At 38.7% G+C, this 23,135-nt stretch overlaps 1 pseudogene; it reads right to left on the bottom strand.

Moving 5' to 3' along the window:
* Positions 1-19,626: 19,626 nt before the first annotated feature.
* The window catches only part of LOC102125478 (liprin-beta-1-like), a 110,602-nt pseudogene continuing 107,093 nt past the window's right edge, over positions 19,627-23,135 (bottom strand).

Raw genomic sequence — 23,135 nt, 5'->3', positions numbered from 1 at the left:
CAGCCCCACAGAAGTGGAACTAAACCACCCATTATGTTATATTGATCAAACTTAAGTCTGATTTCTTTAGTCTTTCAGCTGACGCTTGTTGTCTCTTCCTTTCTTTTAGATTACTGAATGAGTCCGGCTCTTTAAATTACGCTTACTGAACTCTGTGATTGCCAAGGACAGCAACTAGGACTGGAAGAAACTGTCGGTCGAGATAAGTGGTAGAAGAGCTCTCTCATGGTCCCACCCAGACTCTTCCTCATCTTCCAATGTGCAGTGGAGACTCAAACCACACCATGACCCCGTTAGCAGCACAGGGAGGTTCCAGAATGGTCCTCTTCAGTGATAAAGAGGGGATGCATCTGAGGTATCATCGAAACTGTCTTCCCCTAAACAAAACTAGAAATAGAATCTAGCAAAATAATCTTTTCAGTTTAACAAATTTAATTTTTCTATAGCTGCCTCTGAGTTAGGCAACTAGCTCTAAAATACGACGTGATGCAATAAAATGCAATATGGCTTGCTAATATGGATCATTTATTCTGTGTGTGTCCTACCCCTGTTCCACTGCTGGGCTGAATCCCTTACCTTCTCTTAGTTCACCAGTGACTAGGCTCATTAACTTGTCAGAATTAAACTTTACGTGTTGTGCTGCTAGTTTTTTTTTTTTTTTCTTTAACACAAAACTATTTTTATTTCTTTTTAAAAATTTCAACTTTGACTTTAGACGTATGGGGTACATGTGCAGGCTTGTTACACTGATATATTGCGTGATGCTGAGGTGTGGGGTACGATTGACCCCTTCACCCAGGTAGTGAGGATAGTACCCAATAGGTAGTTTTCCAGCCCTTGCCCCTCTCCCTTCTTCCCCATTCTTGGAGTTTCCAGTATCTGTTGTTCTTATGTTTGTATCCATGTGTACCCAATATTTAGCTCCCACTTATAAGTAAGAGCATGTGGTATTTGGTTTTCTGTTCCTGCGTTAATTCTCTTAGAATAATGGCCTCCAGCTGCATCCTTGTTGCTACAAAGGATATAATTTTGTTCTTTTCGTGGCTGCATAGTATTCCATGGTGTATAAGTACCACATTTTCTTTATCCAATCCACCATGGATGGGCACCTAGGTTCATTTCAAGTCTTTGCTATTGTGAATAGTGCTGTGATGGACATACAAGTGCATGTGTCTTTTTGGTAGAATGATTTCTTTTCCTTTGGGTATATACTCAGGAATGGGATTTCTGGGTTGAATGGTAGCTCTGTTTTAAGTTCTTTGAGAAATCTCCAAACTGCTTCTCATAGTGGCTGAATTAATTTATTAATACATTCCTACCAGCAAGGTGTAAGTGTTCCTTTTTCTCTGAAGCCTTGTCAGCATCCATTATTTTTTTGCTTTTTTAATAGCCATTCCAACTAGTGTGAGATGGCATTTATTGTGGTTTTTGACTTGCATTTCTTTGATGATTAGTCATGATGAGCATTTTTTAACGTTTGTTGGCTACCTGTATGTCTTCTTTTGAGAAGTGTCTGTTTATGTCCTTTGCTCATTTTTTAATGGAGTTGTTTTTTTGCTTGTTGACATGTTTAAGTTCCTTATAGATTCTGGATATTAGACCTTTGTTGGATGCATAGTTTGTGAAAATTTTCTCCCATTTCTGTAGGTTGTCTGTTTACTCTGTTGATAGTTTATTTTGCTGGGCAGAAGCTCTTTAGTTTAATTAGGTCCCACTTGTTAATTTTTGGTTTTGTGATTGCTTTTGAGGTCTTAGCCATAAATTATTAGCCAAGGCTGATGTCCAGAATGGTATTTCCTAGATTTTTTCTGGGATTTTTATAGTTTGATTTCTAACATTTAAATATTTGACCAGTCTTGAGTTCATTTTTATACATGGTGACTGGTAGGGATCTACTTTTATTCTTCTGCATATGACTAGTCAGTTATCCTAGCATCATTTATTGAAAAGGGAGTCCTTTCCCTATTGCTTATTTTTGTCAGCTTTGTCAAAGATCAATTGGTTATAGGTGTATGATTTTATTTCTGGGTTCTCTATTCTGTTCCATTGGTCTGTGTGTTTGTTTGTACCAGTGCCATGCTGTTTTGGTTACTGTAGCCTTATAGAATAATTTGCAGTCAGGTAATGTGATGCTTCTGGCTTTGTTCTTTTTGCTTAGGATTGCTTTGGCAATTCAGGATCTTTTTTGGTTCCATGTGAATTTTAGGATAGTTTTTTCTAATTCTTTGAAAAATGACATTGGTAGTTTGATAGGAATAGTGTTGACTCTGTAGATTGATTTGGGCAATATGGCCACTTTAACAATATTGATTCTACCAATTTATGAGCAAGAAAGCTTTTTCCATTTGTTTGTGTCATCTCTGATTTCTTTCAGCAGTGTTTTGTAGGTCTCCTTATAGAGATCTTTCACCTCCTTGGTTAAAGCTGTATTCCTAGGTATTTTATTTTTTGCGGCTATTGTAAATGGGATTGCATTTTTGATTTGGCTTGAACATTATTGGTGTATAAAAATACTAGTGATTTTTGTACATTGGTTTTGTATCCAGAACCTTCACTGAAGTTGTTTATCAGTTTCAGGAGCCTTTTGGCAGAGTCTTCAGGGTTTTCTAGGTATAGAATCATATCGTCAGAGAAGAGAAATAGTTCAACTTCTTTTCCTATTTGGATGCCTTTTATTTCTTTCTCTTGCTTGATTGCTCCAGCTAGGACTTCCAGTACTATGTTGAATAGGGGTGGTGACAGTGGGCATTTTTGTCTTGTTCTAGTTCTTAAGAGGAATGCTTCCGGCTTTTGCACACTCAGAATGATATTGGCTGTAGGTCTGTCATGGATGGCTCTTATTATTTTTAGGTATGTTCCTTTGATAGTGCTGCTTGTTTCAAACACTGTTGAGAATTCCAGTCCCTGTAACTAACAGTAAAATTTTCCACAGAAGAGCAGCCTCAGTGAGCATAAGAAGAGGCCTTTGTTCTTCCTCAAAACAACTAATCCGTCTTGTAAATAGGCCTGCCATCCAACCCCGGAGACTTCTAAAGAGTTTTGTCCTTGGAGCTTTCTTTAGTTCCTCTGAGCATGTTTCATTGTAACAGTGGGCTAGGTCTTCCGCTGGTTTGAACCGCCTGTTTTGAGGCTGCTTTTAGGACAGCTGCTTTTAAGTTAATCTTTACATTCACTGACTTTGATGGAAAACAAACAGTATTATGTTGTTGCTTCTATATGAGCACAGGATTTCTTAGGATTAACTCTATTCAAGCCTAAATAGCAAACTTTTGGGCAAACGTTTAAGAGAGTACATCACTGTAAATGCAGTTTGTAATTTTTTTCTCATTAAATGAATTATATTCAGCAGATTTTCTTTACAGGAAAATGTTAGAAGAAAGTTTAAAAATTACATTCTGCACAATCACTATATTTTCGAATGCTGCATTCGAAAATCACAAAAGATTTGAAAAGAGAAGGATACCAATCCTCAGGTATGATTTTCTGTTTTTGATTCTAATAAAATAATGCCAGGTGTTCTGTTCCTGATCTATGGAGAAGTTCTAGGTTCTTTTAATATCAAAATCCTTCCCAATGCCTATCAAGTTATCTTTCTGAGATACCCCCCAGGTTTCCCAATTAACTTCACAAACCCCACTTCACAGATTACCCAAAATAACAGAAAGAGGCCTTGTAAGGGAATGATTAAGAGCATGAGCCTGATGTGAGACTAGCTCTACTCCTTACTACCTATATGACAATGAGCAAGTTGCCTAAACTCTGTGCCTCATTTTCCCATCGTCAAATGGGAATAGGAACAATACATGCCTCAGAGAGTTATCAGGATTAAATGAATTAATATTTCTAAAGGGGTTAGAATAGTGCTTGGCAGGAATTACTACATAAATGTTGTTAAATTAAATTTTACCTAAGTCTAATCCTGACTTGCTTTTTCTCTCCAAAATCAGAAGGATTTATATCCCATAAATTTAGTGGAAAAAATTGTTAGTAATTTTTAATGCTGTTTATATAAATAACATATGTAATAAGTATCTTCAGGCTGGGTGTGGTGGCTCACACCTGTAATCCCAGCACTTTGAGAGGCTGAGATGGGCGCATTACTTGAGGCCAGGAGTTTGAGACCAGTCTGGCCAACATGGTGAAACCCCGTCTCTACTAAAAATACAAAAATCAGCCAGACATGGTAGTGTGCACCTGTAGTCCCAGCAGCTAGGAAGGCTGAGGCAGAAGAATTGCTCGAACCCAAGATATGGAGGTTGCAATGAGCCAAGATCGTGCCACTGCACTCCAGCCTGGGCAACAGAGTGAAACTCTGTCTCCTAAATAAATAAATAAATAAATAAAGTAATAATAATAAGTATCTTCGTTATAGATTATAAACAATCTAGATATCCAACAATAAACAAATTGTTAAATATTAAGATATTTAATTTTAAAAAGTAAAATACAAATTTATTTTCAATATGTGTTTAAGTGGAAAAAGCAGGTTACATAAAATAATGTACATTATGGTTCAATTTTTATTAAAACAATATGTATTATAGAAGAAGTCAAAAGAAAAGTCTAAACGGATAGATACCAAAATGCTCCCAGTGTTACTTTGGGTGATTAAATGATGTGTGGTTCTTATTTTCTCCTTCTTTTTTTCTTTTTTTAATCTAGATCTTCTAAATTGTCTCCAAAAACATTCGTGATTTATGAATAAAAAGAACTTAAGAATTTTAATAAAAACATAGATTTATGATTGTGGAAATTTATTTTCTCTCCATGGAAATCTCTTAAGGAAAATGAAGAAATATACTGAATTCCTCTAATTAAATATAATCACAATTTTCATGAACCTCAAAGTTATCAAGGAAGAGTTATTTTAACCCATTGCCTTAGATATCATAAGATATAAAAGGTATTTTAAACAATTTTGCATTTATCAGCTTGTATGTTTTAATCATTTGTTCTCATTTTTATCATACATTAGTTGTAGAGAAGTAGTGTAGTGTTGGTTTGTCTTATGTAATCTGACTTTTAAAACAACTCATTACACTAAATTTGAGAATTGAGGTAGATATTTTACCGATAAAATAATTTTTAATTATGTTTTTTCAATCTAGCAAGTAACAGAAATAAAAAGTTTTAAGGGATTATTTGTGAGGCAAGAGATAGATAACCACTTAAATTGGATAAATTTTCCAGGAGTCAGAGAGAAAAGTTATATATAATACCATCTTACCATTACTGTTATTAGGGAGATTTTATTAGGTCACTTCTGATTTTTGCCCTTCTTCAAGTGTGACTTTGTTTATTCTCAAACGGACTTGTTGGTTTCTTCCAATCTCATGTCAAGCTTAAGTAAAATCTTTGCGTGTTCCTCCTTTTTTTTTTTTTTTTTTACTATGTTGAAGATTATCCTTCCTCTCTCATACTAAGAATCATAAACCTAAAAGCCAAAATACAGTACACCAGGAAACTAATAATTTGATATATTTAAAATGTATAGATTTGAGAAATGTCAACTGATTTTTGTTCCCCAGCAGAACTGAAAAAAAAAAAAACCCATTTCTGCCTCTCATTGAATCAACTGTTAACCTTCTAACTCACACATTTTTTAAGTATTAGAAATACCCGTTTTAACCTTGCTAAGTCTGTGCAATCATCTTTTCTAGCTATCTTGCTTCTTTGTTCCTAAGAGGAATTCCCACTGGATTATTGAAAACTTTCTGCCTTGCTTTCCTTAAATCTGTTCTCAGGTTTAGAAAAAAAGGTTCTGAAAAGAAGATGACCCAGTTTTCTACAGTGAATAAAACTTTTTTCACCATAGTAGAAATCTTACAGTATTTTTTTCAAAGTTGTAAGATGGTGAGGAAAGGGTATTTTTTTTCTTCTTATTAGAGGTACTGAATAAAACATATATAATGTCAAAAATCTCACTTAGAAAATCTACGAACCAAAAATCTGCACAGACAGCCCAGAAAACTACAAGGAGGTTAAAAAAAAAAGAAAAAAGTGAGGCAAAGCCTCTTTCTCTTGTAATCTAGCTTCTCTATGTATTGAAAGACTGAATGTGGCTTTCTATTTCAAATCTTACACTATAAAGACATTTGATTAACCAGCGATATTAGGTTAATAAAATATTTTACTCAAGAAAACAGCCCTCTTATACCACATAAAAAGGGAAAAAATATTCAAATAGAACTCAGAATAGAAAGTACTAAACTCTTTTACTCTATGTAAGGAAATTACCAGTTTTTTTTCTGTAAGATTGGTAGTTTTTCATATTCTTTCTCATATGCAGTTCCCCTTAAATTTATTGCCCTTTTATCTTCTGCTAAATCCACAAGAGACATTTTAAAGATGTTCTCTTACAGTACCTAAAAAGTTAACTAAGTTTTTTTTACTGTCTCCATCCAGGAATCCATTCCAATTACTTACTTTAAAATTTTTAATTCATCCATTTATTGATTGATTCACAAATACTTAAGGAGTGCCCACGATGTTTCAGTGACTGGGTTAGGCTCTAGGGATATAATGCATTGTGAGCATGAACAGGCACAGGTCACACGCTTATGGAGCTGATAGGCAAATGAGGTATTCAGGTATGAATCAAATGATCACACTAGTTAGTGGAGGCAGAATTACGAGCTGAGGTTCATGTTCTGAAAAAAAGAACCGTGTCTCAGAAAGTGGACCCTCACTTAGAGTAGGAGACAGGGAGAGCTTCCCTGGGGAAACAAAACCAAATGAGGGCATCAAACCAAAATGAGGCTGAGCCTAAGATTTAATCTCTTTTCATAAAAACATTGCAGGAAGCCAACCAGACTATTAATTCTAAAGGTGAGCAGAACAAAATTTCATCTGAACCCATTTTCTGACCAAAAGTATTTCTTCTTTTCTCATAGGAAATGCTTAGCATATCTCATCAGAGCATTATACACAGTAGTTTTTTGTTCTCGGTCTGTTTCCATATATCTAAGTAAGAAAAAGAGTGAAAAAAATTCTCAGCATTTTTTTCACCATTTTGTTTCTCTGTCAAATAAATTATCTTTTGGAAATATTTTCTATATTAAAAAAAAGATGTTTCATGGATTCTTATTTGCAAATCTATTCCACAATATTGCTATTACAGATTCCAATTTATTCTTTCTCACCCTCTTAGGAAACCTGTAACTATATATCAAATTACTACTCACTTATGTTTCATTAAGTGGAACAACTTAGATAATTTTTATTTCTACTTGTTGCTTTATTACTATTTTAAATCATTGTGAAGAAGACACTTTTATTTTAATTTACTGTTTGAGACAGGGTCTCATTCTGTCACCCAGGCTGGAGTGCAGTGGTGTGATCTCAGCTCACTGCAGCCTCCACCTCCCAGGCTCAGGCAATCATCCCACCTCAGCCTCCCGAGTAGCTGGATCCACAGTCACGCACCACCACACCCGGCTAATTTTTTGTATTTTTTGTAGAGACAGGATGTCGCCACGTTGCCCAGGCTAGTCTTGAACTCCTAAGCTCAAGCGATCTGCCTGCCTCGGCCTCCCAGGGTGCTGGTCTTATGGGTGTTAGGCACATGCCCAGCCAGAAGATATTTTTACATCAGACTTTCTCTAAAACTCCAAATATATTTGATCCCTTTTTACCTGGTTACTTTTATCTGTTGTTTTTATTTTTAATTTCTTTTGAAACAGGGTCTCACTCTGTCGCTCAGGTTGGAGTGCAGTGGCGCAAATCATAGCTCACTGCAGCCTTCAGCTTCTGGGCTCAAGCAATCCTCCCACCTCAGCCTTCTGAATACCTGGAACTACTGATGCATGCTCCATGCCCAGCCAATTTTTAAATTTTTTGTGTAGATGGGAGTCTCGTTTTGTCCCTAAGGCCAGTCTTAAACCCTTGGCCTTAAGCAATCCTCCAGCCTTGGCCTCCCAAAGTGCTGAGATTATAGGCATCAGACACCGTGCCTAGCCTCTTTTTATTTTTTTAAAGTTTATTCTTATTACAAAGCAAATACATGTCCTACAGAGAAAATAATATTTTTAGTAGTAAAACACAATAAAACTTACCTATCCTGAACCAGAGATAATCACCATTAATATTTTGTTGTACGCCTACATATAACTTTATTTTTATAAAATTTGCTGTGTTTTCTCAGGATTTTCATGAGGTAGTTGAGTAAGCAAAAATGACAGCACTTTTTTTCTTGGTTATAGTGATCTATTTATGGATTTTGTTTGTTTGTTTGTTTGAGATGGAGTCTTGCTCTATCACTCAGGCTGGAGTGCAATGGTGTGATCTCAGCTCACTGCAACCTCTGCCTCCTGGGTTCAAGCAATTCTCCTGTCTCATCCTCCTGAATAGCTGGGATTACAGGCGTGTGCCACCACGCCCAGCTAATTTTTGTATTTTTAGTAGAGACGAGGTTTTGCTGTGTTCACCAGACTAGTCTTGAATTCCTGACCTCAAGTGATCTTCTGGCCTCGGCCTCCCAAAGTGCTGGGATTACAGGCATGAGGCACTGCCCCTGACCTTCTGGATTATTATTTGATCCAAATTTTTGTCAAATATCAAATTCTGTAAACCTTGAGTAGCTATTGTGTAGCTATTACAAAAATGGCATGATTCTTTTCTAAAACTATCACATAAATAATATTGCTACCAGGTTAAAAAAATAGAGGTTTGTCTTATTTCAGTAATTTTACTCTAATTTTTTTATCTTTATTTTAAATTCTACTGGTTTTTTGCCTTATCTCATAAATTTCATATTTTTGCTATCAACACAGCATTTCAGTCTGTAGAGATCATTAGAAATCTCATTTTAGCTAACCCTCCTATTTTTGTGTCATCAACAAATTTGAAAATAATCTCTTCAAAGCCTTCATATAGATCACTAGTGAAAATGTTGAGCATTTTGTAGAATAAGTTAAGGTTGCCTAAGGGACAAAGACCAGGAGCAAAGTGGCTCCCTAGCACAACTCTAGTGAAGACAACAGAAGGAAAAATAAGAAAGAGGCCAATGGAAGCAGTAAAGACTTATTATGGTTGCATAGTTGGAAGTCCAGCATATGAGAAGGGAGAGAACTAAACCTACACTGCATATAAAAAATGGCACCCACGGTGAGAATCGGTGGAAGAATGCAGAAACCAATTCAAACAAATCCATACAAATATTTGATGGTACATCAGGAAGTGCTATATATGAAATTGCAAAAGGTTGCATGTAAGTTTGTCTGGAATATTACAATAAAAATACATGCTTTTCAGCCAGGCTCGGTAGCTCACACCTGCAATTCCAGAACTTTAGGATGTTGAGGCAGGCAGATGGCTTGAGACCAGGAGTTTGAGACCAGCCTGGGCAACATAGTGAGACATAATCTCTACAAAAAATACAAAAACTAGCTGGGCATGGTGGTGCATGCCTGAGGTCCCAGCTCCCGAATACAGGAGGCTGAGGTGGGAGGATGGCTTGAGCCCAGGAGGCCAAGGCTACAATGAGCTATGATTGCACCACTGCACTCCAGCCTGGGTGACGAAGTGAGACCCTGGATTAAAAAAAAAAAAAAAATACATGCTCTTCAGAGCCATTTAGAAGATGGAAGACTATTAATGATCTTTGCATCAGTGCATTTGCTAGCTTACATGACACCTCTCTGCGAATTTGAAAAAGATGCCGCCTCCTCCTGGCTGACATAGCCCACACAAGGACTTAGCGCTTGACAAGCAGAGCACAGGTGGAACCAGCCCTCACTCACACCTTAGCCAGGTGCCCCTGTGCACCGATCAGTGAGGTTTGCTGGGTCTCTCCACACCCCGTTTCAGCTTTGCTAGCTGGCTGTCTGTTAAGTTCTGATGATAGGGGCGCTAGAGGGAGACTGAAAGGTGGGAGGAGGAAGAAAGAACACACTTCATCCTGTGAGCTTCCTGTTTGCTTGTGGTTCTTGCTACAGGCACCCTATTAACTCTGCTTCATCATAGCAGCAGTTGGGTCCAGTTTTCAGTTTCCCTACCACCTACAGAACTAACTGGACTGCACCCCACCTCCCCACCAAGAGACACCAGCACCAAACCCCTCCTCAGAGACAGATCCCAGCTCCAAGAGACACTGCCTCCAAACTCAAAGACAACACCACCAACTGAGCAGCACCTTTCTCCTCAGATGTCTGAGTTTCAGCTTCACGCCACCACTCCTCCAAGTTTCTACATTTTAAGAATTCCAGCCTCTTACTTTTGTTCCCTCAGACCTAGAAGTGATTAAGAGTTCCCTGCAGTTGCTACCTCTGTAATCTCTTAGATTTTTCTTTTCACCTTTTCAGTTACCAGGTTGACAATTTTATACTTTGTTGACAATTCTTTTTTTTTTTTTTTTTTTTTTTTGAGACGGAGTCTCATTCTGTCACCCAGGCTGGAATGCATGGAGTGCAGTGGCTCAATCTCAGCTCACTGCAACCTCCGCCCTCTCCACCCCAGGTTCAAGTGCCTGGCCCATTGACAATTCTTTATATTAAATTATATTTATTGGTGGGGCGCAGTGGCCCACGCCTGTAATCCCAGCACCTTAGGAGGCCAAGGTGGGCCGATCACTTGAGGTCAGGAGTTCCAGACCAGCCTGGCCAACATGGTGAAACTCCATCTCTACTAAAAATACAAAAATTGGCTGGGTTTGGTGGTGGGTGCCTATAGTACCAACTACTCTGGAGGCTGAGGCAGGAGAATTGCTTGAACCCCAGAGGCAGAGATTGTAGTGAGCCAAGATCACACCACTGCACTCCGGCCTGGGCCACAGAGTAAGTGAGACTCTGTCTCAATAAATAAATACAAAAAATAAAAACTATATTTATTCAGGTAACTCTGTATAGTTCCTGTCTCTTGACTGAACCCTGAGTAGTACAAAGGAGAAGATAAATTAGAGTAATAAACCATCATAATCTACATACATTATTTTTCTTCAGGCATTACTTGGACTGTTCTAACATCCAAACTGCTCGATAAGAGGAAACAACTTTCCATCAGACTCCAGTTGGGGAATCTTGCCAGAATTAAGGCTGTCACATACTGAAGGGCTAGCTGGCTTAGTTGGACTCCTGGTAGGAGAATGGTAAAACCAGCCTATATCTTTCCAAAGGGGATGTACTAATCAGAAATAGGTTATTCTACAGTAAACACCAGTCCTGTCACTACTGATGGCTTACAGCAATACATGTTTCTCTCTCAGAGGTTTTATAGCAACTGAGGATCCATTGCCCCTTTGTTCCATTGCTCTTCTCCAAATATCTTTTTCATTTCATTGGGGACCTAAGCTGAAGGTATTGCCCCTAACCTTGTCTCACGGCAAAGGGAAGGGAATAAGAGTGGGATCATGCAATGGCTCACAAGCCTTCTGCTTTGAGGTGGTGTACGTCACCTCCTCTTGCATTCCATTGGTTAAAGCAAACCATATAGCCAAACCTGCTATCAGTGGGGCATTTTGGGTTAAGAGTTAACAAAATCTTTTCTCTGCTGCATATGAATTTGACCTTTAGTTAACATTCTAGCTCTGTTCCCCATAACCAGATTAGAGTACTATGTTAACAGTATTACTCAGCAACATTGCTCATATTAAAAATGATCTCTGATTGGAAATTGCATCTGGACTGGAAGGAACCATAAATGCACTATAAATACTTGATGGAGATTGTAGCTTCTAGCATCCTTGAATGTGCTGACTGTTTTAATTGGGCATGTGTGGTGATGCCAGAAATGACACCTCTGAAGTTTGTTACAGGAGATATTGGCTCCTGAAGGGAATGAGACCCTAAGTCAGGGTGGTTCCAGCACTTGCCTCATATGGATCACACCTTCATGCATTTGAGCTGTCTCTGGGCAGCTGCATAATTTGGAAGGACACCTGACACCACCTGTAGTTAATTGTGATTCCTGTCTCATGTTTTCGTCTTTCTTTCTCTTTCTTTCTCCTTCTTTCTTTCTTTCTTTCTTTCTTTCTTTCTTTCTTTCTTTCTTTCTTTCTTTCTTTCTTTCTTTCTTTCTTTCTCTCTCTTTCTCTCTCTCTCTCTCTCTCTGTCTCTGTCTCTCTCTCTCTCTCTCTCTCTCTGTCTCTCTCTCTCTCTCTCTCTCTCTCTCTCTCTCTCTCGTCTTGAGACAGAGTCTTGCTCAGTCGCCAAGGCTGGATTGCAGTGGCGTGATCTCAGCTCGCTGCAACCTCCACCTCCCGGATTCAAACGATCCTCCCACCTCAGCCCCCTGATAGCGGGAATTACAGGCACCTGCCACAAAGCACGGCTAATTTTTTATTTTTAGTAGAGACAGTGTTTAGCAGTGTTGGCTAGGCTGGTCTCGAACTCCTAACCTCAAGTGATCTGCCCTCGACAACCTCCCAAAATGCTGGGATTACAGGCATGAGCCACCAAGCCCAACCCTGTCCCATGTTTTTCTGAGTGAATCTGATGCCAAAGAGGTCTACATTAGTTTTGTGAGTTTGAATGTTGACTTGAACATAATAATAGGTTTGATGCCATTGTGGGCACTGCAGGCAGAAATTCACATTCTGCCACAAGACATCAATATAAAAATGGATGTTCTTCTAACTGAAAGATGAAAAGATAATTAGAAACAATAACAGTAGGAGGATTCTCCTAGAGGACCTAGGTACTTTTCATTAGACAACAGATTCATAGAAAACTACTGATCCACAGAGGAAAAATGGAAAGAGAAACAGGTTTGTGGCTCAGAGAAACCTCAGTTAGAAAGCTGGCTCTGCTGCATCCTGCCTGTAACCTGGGTGAGTTGCTTTACCCCTCTGAGCATCAGAATTCTCATCTATAAATTTACTATTATTTCAGGCATTTTAATTAATTAATTTATTTTTTTAAATTTTTTATTATACTTTAAGTTCTATGGTACATGTGCACCACGTGCAGGTTTGTTACATATGTATACATGTGCCATGTTGGTGTGCTGCACCCATTAACTCATCATTTACATTAGGTGTATCTCCTAATGCTATCCCTCTCCCCTCCCCCCATCCCACAACAGGCCCCAGTGTCTGATGTTCCCCTTCCTGTGTCCAAGTGTTCTCATTGCTCAATTCCCAACTATGAGTGAGAACATGAGGTGTTTGGTTTTCTGTTCTTGTGATAGTGTGCTAAAAATGATGGTTTCCAGCTGCATCCATGTCCCTACAAAGGATATGAACTCATCCTTTTTTATGGCTGCATAGTATTCCATAGTGTATAGGTACCACCTTTTCTTAATCCAGTCTGTCATTGATGGACAGTTGGGTTGGTTCCAAGTCTTTGCTATTGTGAATAGTGCCTCAGTAAACATATGTGTGCATGTGTTTTTAAAGCAGCATGATTTATAATCCTTTGAGTATATACCCAGTAATGGGATTGCTGGGTCAAATGGTATTCCTAATTCTAGATCCTTGAGGAATTGCCACACTGTCTTCCACAATGGTTGAACTACTTTACAGTCCCACCAACAGTGTAAAAGTGTTCCTATTTCTCCACATCCTCTCCAGCACCTGTTATTTCTTGACTTGTTAATGATCGCCATTCTAACTGGTGCGACATGGTATCACATTGTGGTTTTGATTTGCATTTCTCTGATGGTCAGTGATGATGAGCATTTTTTCATGTGTCTGTTGGATGCATAAATGTCTTCTTTTGAGAAGTGTCTGTTCATATCCTTTGCCCACTTTTTGATGGGGTTGTTTTTTTCTTGTAAATTTGTTTGAGATTTTTGTAGGTTCTGGATATTAGCCCTTTATCAGATGAGTAGAATGCAAAATTTTCTCCCATTCTGTAGGTTGCCTGTTCACTCTGATGGTAGTTTCTTTTGCTGTGCAGAAGCTCTTTAGTTTAATGAGATCCCATTTGCCAATTTTGGCTTTTGTTGTCATTGCTTTTGGTGTTTTAGACATGAAGTGTTTTGCCCATGCCTATGTCCTGAATGGTATTACCTAGGTTTTCTTCTAGGGTTTTTATGGTTTTAGGTCCAACATTTAAGTCTCTAATCTATCTTGAATTAATTTTCGTATAAGGAGTAAGGAAGGGATCCAGTTTTAGCTTTCTACTTATGGCTAGCCAGTTTTCCCAGCACCATTTATTAAATAGGGGATCCTTTCCCCGTTTCTTGTTTTTGTCAGGTTTGTCAAAGATCAGATGGTTGTAGATGTGTGGTATTATTTCTGAGGGCTCTGTTCTGTTCCATTGGTCTATATCTCTGTTTTGGTATCAGTACCATGCTGTTTTGGTTACCATAGCCTTGTAGTATAGTTTGAAGTCAGGTAGCATGATGCCCCCAGCTTTGTTCTTTTGGCTTAGGAATGTCTTGGCTATACAGGCCCTTTTTTGTTCCATATGAACTTTAAAGTAGTTTTTTCCAATTCTGTGAAGAAAGTCATTGGTAGCTTATTGGTGATGGCATTGAATCTATAAATTACCTTGGGCAGTATGGCCATTTTCATGATATTGATTCTTCCTATCCATGAGCATGGAATGTTCTTCCATTTGTTTCTGTCCTCTCTTATTTCATTGAGCAGTGGTTTGTAGTTCTCCTTGAAGAGGTCCTTTACATCCTTTGTAAGTTGGATTCCTAGGTATTTTATTCTCTTTGAAGCAATTGTGAATGGGAGTTCACTCATGATTTGGCTGTTTATCTGTTATTGGTGTATAGGAATGCTTGTGACTTTTGCACATTGATTTTGTATCCTGAGACTTTGCTGAAGTTGCTTATCAGCTTAAGGAGATTTTGGGCTGAGATGATGGGGTTTTCTAAATATACAATCATGTCATCTGCAAACAGGGACAATTTGACTTCCTCTTTTCCTAATTGAATATCCTTTATTTCTTTCTCCTGCCTCATTGCCCTGGCCAGAACTTCCAACACTATGTTGAATAGGAGTGGTGAGAGAGGGCATCCCTGTCTTGTGCCAGTTTTCAAAGGGAATGCTTCCAATTTTTGCCCATTCAGTGTGATATTGGCTGTGGGTTTGTCATAAATAGCTCTTATTATTTTGAGATATGTTCCATCAACACCGAATTTATTGAGAGTTTTTAGCTCTCAATAAATTATGAAGGGCTGTTAAATTTATCAAAGGCCTTTTCTGCATCAATTGAGATAATCATGTGGTTTTTGTCTTTGGTTCTGTTTGCTGGATTATTGATCCGTGTATGTTGAACCAGCCTTGCATCCCAGGGATGAAGCCCACTTGATCATGGTGGATAAGCTTTTTGATGTGCTGCTGGATTCGGTTTGCCAGTATTTTATTGAGGATTATTGCAGCGATATTCATAAGGGATATTGGTCTAAAATTCTCTTTTTTGGTTGTGTCTCTGCCAGGCTTTGGTATCAGGATGATGTTGACCTCATAAAATGAGTTAGGGAGGATTCCCTCTTTTTCTGTTGATTGGAATAGTTTCAGAAGGAATGGTACCAGCTCCTCCTTGTACCTCTGGTAGAATTCGGCTGTGAATGTGTCTGGTCCTGGACTTTTTTTGGTTGGTAGGCTATTAATTATTGTCTCAATTTCAGAGCCTGTTATTGGTCTATTCAGGGATTCAGCTTCTTCCTGTTTTAGTCTTGGGAGAGTGTATGAGTCCAGGAATTTATCCCTTTCTTCTGGGTTTTCTAGTTTATTTGCATAGAGGTGTTTATATTATTCTCTGATGGTAGTTTATATTTCTGTGGGGTTGGTAATGATATCCCCTTTATCATTTTTTATTGCATCTATTTGATTCTTCTCTCTTTTCTTCTTTATTAGTCTTGCTAGCAGTCTATAAATTTTGTTGATCTTTTCAAAAAACCAGCTCCTGCATTCCTTGATTTTTTGAAGGGTTTTTTGTGTGTCTATCTACTTCAGTTCTGCTCTGATCTTAGTGATTTCTTGCCTTCTGCTAGCTTTTGAATGTGTTTGCTCTTGCTTCTCTAGTTCTTTTAATTGTGATGTTAGGGTGTCAGTTTTAGATCTTTCCTGCTTTTTCTTGTGGGCATTTAGTGCTATAAATTTCCTTCTACACACTGCTTTAAATGTGTCTCAGAGATTCTGGTATGTTGTGTCTTTGTTCTCATTGGTTTCAAAGAACATCTTTATTTCTGCCTTCATTTCGTTATGTACCCAGTAGTCATTCAGAAGCAGGTTGTTCAGTTTCCATGTAGTTGAATGGTTTTGAGTAGGTTTCTTAATCCTGAGTTCTAGTTTGATTGCACTGTGGTCTGAGAGATAGTTTGTTATAATTTTTGTTCTTGTACATTTGCTGAGGAGTGCTTTACTTCCAAATATGTGGTCAATTTTGGAGTAGGTGCTGAGAAGAATGTATATTCTGTTGATTTGGGATGGAGAGTTCTGTAGATGTCTATTAGGTCCACTTGGTGCAGAGCTGAGTTCAGTTCCAGGATATCCTTGTTAACTATCTTTCGTTGATCTATCTAATGTTGACAGTGGGGTGTTAAAGTGTCCCATTATTATTGTGTGGGAGTCTAAGTCTCTTTGTAAGTCTCTAAGGACTTCCTTTATGAATCTCGGTGCTCCTGTGTTGGGTGCATATATATTTAGGACAGTTAGCTCTTCCTGTTGAATTGATCCCTTTACCATTATGTAATGGCCTTCTTTGTCTCTTTTGATCTTTGTTGTTAAAGTCTGTTTTATCAGAGACTAGGATTGCAACCCCTGCCTTTTTTTGTTTTCCTTTTGCTTGGTAGATCTTTCTCCATCCCTTTATTTTGAGCCTATGTGTGTCTGTGCACGTGAGATGGGTCTCCTGATTACAGCACACTGATGGGTCTTGACCCTTTATCCAATTTGCCAGTCTATGTCTTTTAATTGGAGCATTTAGCCCATTTACATTTATGGTTAATATTGTTATGTGTGAATTTGATCTTGTCATTATGATGTTAGCTGGTTATTTTGCCCATTAGTTGATGCAGTTTCTTCCTAGCATCGATGGACTTTAAATTTTGGCATGTTTTTGAGTGGCTGGTACCAGTTGTCCCTTTCCATGTTTAGTGCTTCCTTCAGGAGCTCTTGTAAGGCAAGCCTGGTGGTGACAAAATCTCTCAGCGTTTGCTTGTTTGTAAAGGATTTTATTTCTCCTTCACTTATGAAGCTTAGTTTGGCTGGATATGAATTTCTGGGTTGAAAATTCTTTTCTTTAAGAACGTTGAATATTGGCCCCCACTCTCTTCTGGCTTGTAGAGTTTCTGCTGAGAGATCTGCTGTTAGTCTGATGAGCTTCCCTCTGTGGGTAACCCGACCTTTCTCTCTGGCTGCCCTTAACATTTTTTCTTTCATTTCAACTTTGGTGAATCTGACAATTATGTGTCTTAGAGTTGCTCTTCTCAAGGAGTATCTTTGTGGTGTTCTCTGTATTTCCTGAATTTGAATGTTGGCCTGCCTTGCTAGGTTGGGGAAGTTCTCCTGGATGATATCCTGAAGAGTGTTTTCCAGCTTGGTTCCATTCTCCCTGTCACTTTCAGGTACACCAATCAGAAGTAGATTTGGTCTTTTCACATAGTCCCATATTTCTTGGAGGCTTTGTTCATTTCTTTTTACTCTTTTTTCTCTAAACTTCTCTTCTCACTTCATTTCATTCATTTGATCTTCAATCACTGATACTCTTTCTTCCAGTTGATCGAATCGGTTACTGAAGCTTGTGCATTTGTCATGTAGCTCTCATGCCATGGTTTTCAGCTCTGTCAGGTCATTTAAGGACTTCTCTACATTGGTTATTCTAGTTTGCCATTCATCTAATGTTTTTTCTAGGTTTTTAGCTTCTTTGTGATGGGTTTGAACTTCCTCCTTTAGCTCGGAGAAGTTTGATGGTCTGAAGCCTTCTTCTCTCAACTGGTCAAAGTCATTCTCTGTCCAGCTTTGTTCCATTGCTGGCAAGGAGCTGCGTTCCTTTGGAGGGGGAGAGGTGCTCTGATTTTTAGAATTTTCAGCTTTCCTGCTCTGTTTTTTCACCATCTTTGTGGTTTTATCTATCTTTGGTCTTTGACAATGGTGATGTACAGATGGGGTTTTGGTGTGGAAGTCCTTTCTGTTTGTTAGTTTTCCTTCTAACAGTCAGGACCCTCAGCTGCAGGTCTGTTGGAGTTTGCTGGAGGCCCACTCCAGACCCTGTTTGCCTAGGTATCAGCAGCGGAGGCTGCAGAAGAGTGAATATTGCTGAACAGCAAATGTTGCTGCCTGATCGTTCCTCTGGAAGCTTTGTCTCAGAGGGGTACCTGGCCATGTGAGGTGTCAGTCTGCCCCTACTGGGGGATGCCTCCTGGTTAGGCTACTCAGGTGTCAGAGACCCACTTGAGGAGGCAGTCTGTCCATTCTCAGATCTCAAACTCTGCTGGGAGAACCACTACTCTCTTCAAAGCTATCAGACGGGGACATTTAAATCTGCAGAAGTTTCTGCTGCCTTTTGTTTGGCTATGCCCTGTCCCCAGAGGTGGAGTCTACAGAGGCAGGCATGCCTCCTTGAGCTTTGGTGGGCTCCACCCAGTTCAAGCTTCCCAGCCACTTTGTTTACCTACTCAAGCCTCAGCAATGGCGGGCACCCGCCCCCCAGCCTCACTGCCACCTTGCAGTTAGATCTCAGACAGCTGTGCTAGCAATGAGGGAGGCCCCATGGGCATTGGACCCTCTGAGCCAGGCGCAGGATACAATCTCCTGGTGTGCCGTTTGCTAAGACCCTTGGAAAAGTGCAGTATTATGGTCAGAGTGACCCGATTTTCCAGGTGCTGTGTGTGTGTCATGGTTTCCCTAGGCTAGGAAATGGAATTCCCTTTCCCTTTGTGCTTCCCAGGTGAGGTGATGCCTTGCCCTGCTTCGGCTCTCACTCGGTTGACTGCACCCACTGTCCTGCACCCACTTTCTGACATGCCCAGTGAGATGAACCCAGTACCTCAGTTGGAAATGCAGAAATCACCTGTCTTCTGTGTCACTCACACTGGGAGCTGTAGCCTGGAGCTGTGCCTATTTGGTCATCTTGGATTCAGTTTAGCCTTTTTTACTAAAAGAAAAAACTCAACTGGAACTCAGTTAACCAAAAAAAAAAAAAAAAAAAAAAATCTAAAAGGGCACGAATGGTGCTACAATCTATGGACTTGAGTCTCCAGGACTCTTTCTTTGCCCCATCTGCAATTTTTTCAGCTTCTTGGCTTCATTCAATCCTACTCCAGGGGCAGAATTTCTCTGTAGGACAGAGATGCTGCCAGCTCTTGCTTACATTCTTACCACAGGTATATATGACCCTTTTTAATTAATGATTTCATTTTAAAATGTAACCAAATGCTCTCTTATTATCTTAGCTGTCTTCATTGAATTGCACTTCTTTATTTTAAAGGCTGATTGTTCTGTCAACAGATTGAAGACAATCCTTGCTAGAGAAGTTGGGAAGAAAGAGTAAACTGATCATCACAAAGTTCTGCTGTCTAGTGCATGAGTTCTGCCTTCATCAACATTACAGAATCTTTTCCAGAATGCTAGCCTATCCTTCACATGTTCTTGCTCAGAAAATGGCTGGTGTCTCATAGTGCCACAGTCATCATTCATAATTACAAAGAAAGGTTAAATTTAACCTAGTGCTGCCAGATGTTATGCACATTATATTTCCAAATATAATTTAAAAAAACATTTCATTCAGGCTATTTTCTATCATATACACCTACTTTATTAGAAATGATGGTCCATATAATACTCAGAACAAACTTCTTCAGTTATGAAAAAAAAATTGGATAAATTCATGCATTTTTCCAAAAACAGAATTAGCCTATTTTTGCTTTCTAAAATGTGGAGGGCTCAATCCCTGGTATAAATTTGTTACTAATTTTTACAAAGATACAGAACCATTTTTCTCTTCTGTCTAAAGGGCAGAACAGTTTCTAAGCCCCCTACTTTATCTAATTTCAGTTCTGAGGGCAACAATCCTGGGACACAGGGGTGGTTCTTTTTAACTCTTTTGGCATACATTCCCTTGCATTGCAATTGAAACAAGTCCATTCTTGTGATGAGAATTTACAGTCTAGTAATCCTAAACACCAAATGAAGTACAGAATTCCCCTTTTCCAGGTACTGAAGAAGAAGTTAATGGATTCCCAGTCACAGTAAAGAGTCTTGGAGAATTCCCTGTGGTTCTGGGCCTGGCTGGATTCTGCTACTCTTTCTTTGATGCTAAAACTACACATTGACTATCATCGGTTTCTTCCACAGATTTTGAGGACTTAAAAAAATGAGATGACAAATGTGAAATATATCTTCTTATCTCTATCAATAATTTCAACCCCTTCTCCTTTCATCTTGCAAACCAATTTTTCTTGTAGCCTTTTTACTTCAGATTCCTTTTCTTCTAGTTGTTCTTTTAAAGATGCCAGTTCATCCTACAAGTTACAAATTCATTTAAAAATAGCAGATCATGACTAAAAAAGAACATTCAGAGAGCATATTAGCTCTTTAAATCAATAATCAGGTTTTATGAATGAAACAAATCTACAAGAATTTAGAAGCAGCTGGGCATGGTGGCTCACACTTGTAATTCTAGCATTTTGGGAGGCTGAGGCAGGTAGATCAATTGAGGTCAGGAGTTTGAGACCAGCCTGGCCAACATGATAAAATCCCATCTCTACTAAAAATACAAAAAAACTATCCAGGTGTGGTAGTGCACGTCTGTAATCCCAGCTACTCCTGAGGCTGAGGCAGGATAATTGACTGAACTGGGAAGCAGAGGTTGCAGTAAGCCAAGATCGTGCCACTGCACTCCAACCTGGGAAACACAGCAAGACTCCGTCTCAAAACAAAAACAAAAACAAAACAAAACTCACAAAATTTACACGCAAGCATCAGAAATCAAGCAAGGGCAATAAAAAGCAGGAAGCAAGACTATCAGAAGACCAGGCATGGTGGCTCACGCCTGTAATCCCAGCACTTTGGGAGGCCAAGGCGGGCAGATCACTTGAGGTCAAGAGTTCAAGACTAGCCTGGCCAACATGGTGAAACTCCAACTTTACTAACAATACAAAAAATTAGCTGGAAGTGGTGACATGCACCTGTAATCCCACCTGCCTTGGAGGCAGAGGCAGGGGAATTGCTTGAAACCAGGAGGCGGAGGTTGCAGTGAGCCAAGGTTGCATCACTGCACTCCAGCTTGGGCGACAGAGTGAGATTCTGTCTCAAAAAAAATAAATAAATAAAGATTATTAGCAGAAGTCCCATTTATAACAGTTATTGTATAATTATTTCAAGTTTTTTTGTAATCAAATTAAAAAGAGATCTTTTAAAGTATAATTAGGGATAGGATAGCCCTAAGGTTTAAATCTTATATCAATTTTAAAAATATGACCAAGTTAGTCAAGGAAGATAATCAAATTAGATACTTAGTGTAATAAAAGCAAAATAAAATGCAAATTGGAAAAGACTAGCTTGACATTTATTCGGCATTTCAAGTTGGCACTCATGTTTCCTTGACAAGCACAGAGTTTCATTAATGGGTAAGGTAGCAAGTCATCAACAACTTTAGCCAAATCAGGGAATTAAATAATTCACTGTCATCACTAAGATGAAAGGACAGAATCTCCTGTAACAATGGGAAAAATAAATTAGAAAACAGATATTTAAGCCCTCTTTTAATTTTTAACCATACAGCTGTATATAAGATTTCAAGTTCATCGTTCTATGCACTAATGTTTAAATTTTCAGTTTTCTTTTAGTAAAGAATTAGCTTTAGCAAACAAATTTTTCTGGCTGTATTTAACACAGAAAACACAACTATGCAATGCTAAGACGTACAGCTTTATATTTAATGCCACATTTTACTTTCAGAATCTCTAAAGATATATTTACTACATTTAGTACTATGAGAAGATGTAGTTCTCCAATGAGGCGAGGCAGTTGGCCCTATAGTTTTGACTTCTGGTAGGAGCACAGTGGACAAGTACAAAAAATTTTCAGTAGCACTGGCAGGAAGTGTGAACCTGTTCTCACCGTGCTGCTTCTCAGCAGTCATTTCTATTTGCAGCCATGATAATGTCAACCTCTGTACATTTACCATCAAGAAAGTCCCTAAAGAGGAAAGTGACCTCTACCGTGGATACAAAACAGAATTCTTTCACAGGTGAATGTTTACAATTATTTTACTAGGCTTGGGTCTCAGTCTAACAGAGTTTAATTTATAAATTCTTTCATTTTACCTGTTTATTATATTTCACTAATTAGTTCATGTATTTCTGAAAAGAACATCAGGGATCCCATTGTTCCTTCAATCAGCTTGAGGTGATTTTAATCAACAGGTGAAACACACAGAATGAATGCACATGCCACTAAAATATCATCACAGCAAAACAACACAAGCCAGAAAGCAACAGGCCATGGACCCCATCGCCTAACGTCTACTACACCTTCAGTGACTCCCATTTTTGTTCCATCCGCTGCTTTTCATACTGCATCTGACCCACCTTGATTTTCATGCTAGAAAGTTTGGCCATTAAAGACTGGTAGAGAGACAGAGGAGTGAAAGAAAACTACAGATAGAAAAAGACAAACTAAATAACCAAGAAAATAGTACCAGTTTATAAAGGAGGTTAGATACAACTTAGAGAAAGGGGAGGTTATGTTCTGTCGGATGAGTTAAGCCTTGTTTTTAAATTCAGATCAGTGGTGTTTAAATTCAAGAAGGTTTCAGCTTGGGGGGAACTTCATTTACTTTTACAATACCTTCTTTATCATATACTAAGTAGAAAACATGTTATTTATATTATTGGTCATAGATGAACAGTGGAGACATTTGTTTGAAAATGTTAACCCGTGAGAAAAACTTACTTTGGTTGATTTAAGCTTTTTTTCATACTGAAGTCTCTCACTGTCCATTTCACTGACTTTTAACCTCAAATCATTGATCTTCTGAATCAGCTCCTGTCCAAGAAGAAACAAGAAAGTGCATTAGGAAAGTGGTAACACAGTTACCTATACCTACAAAATAGCAGCTTGGACATCTTAAGCGGTCACCAGCTCCTAGAGTTAAAGTTGAATGAATCAGATGAGACAAATAGAAATAAATCTACCTCCTTAATAAACAAAGCATTGGCTGGGAGCAGCAGCTCACACCTGTAATCCCAGCACTTTGGGAGGCCAAGATGGGTGAATCACAAGGTCAGGAGATCAAGAC

Source organism: Macaca fascicularis, chromosome 11, assembly GCF_037993035.2.
Source record: "Macaca fascicularis isolate 582-1 chromosome 11, T2T-MFA8v1.1".
Taxonomy (NCBI): domain Eukaryota; kingdom Metazoa; phylum Chordata; class Mammalia; order Primates; family Cercopithecidae; genus Macaca; species Macaca fascicularis.
The sequence above is the reverse complement of the archived record's forward strand: the minus strand, read 5'-3'. Positions and strand labels throughout refer to the sequence as shown.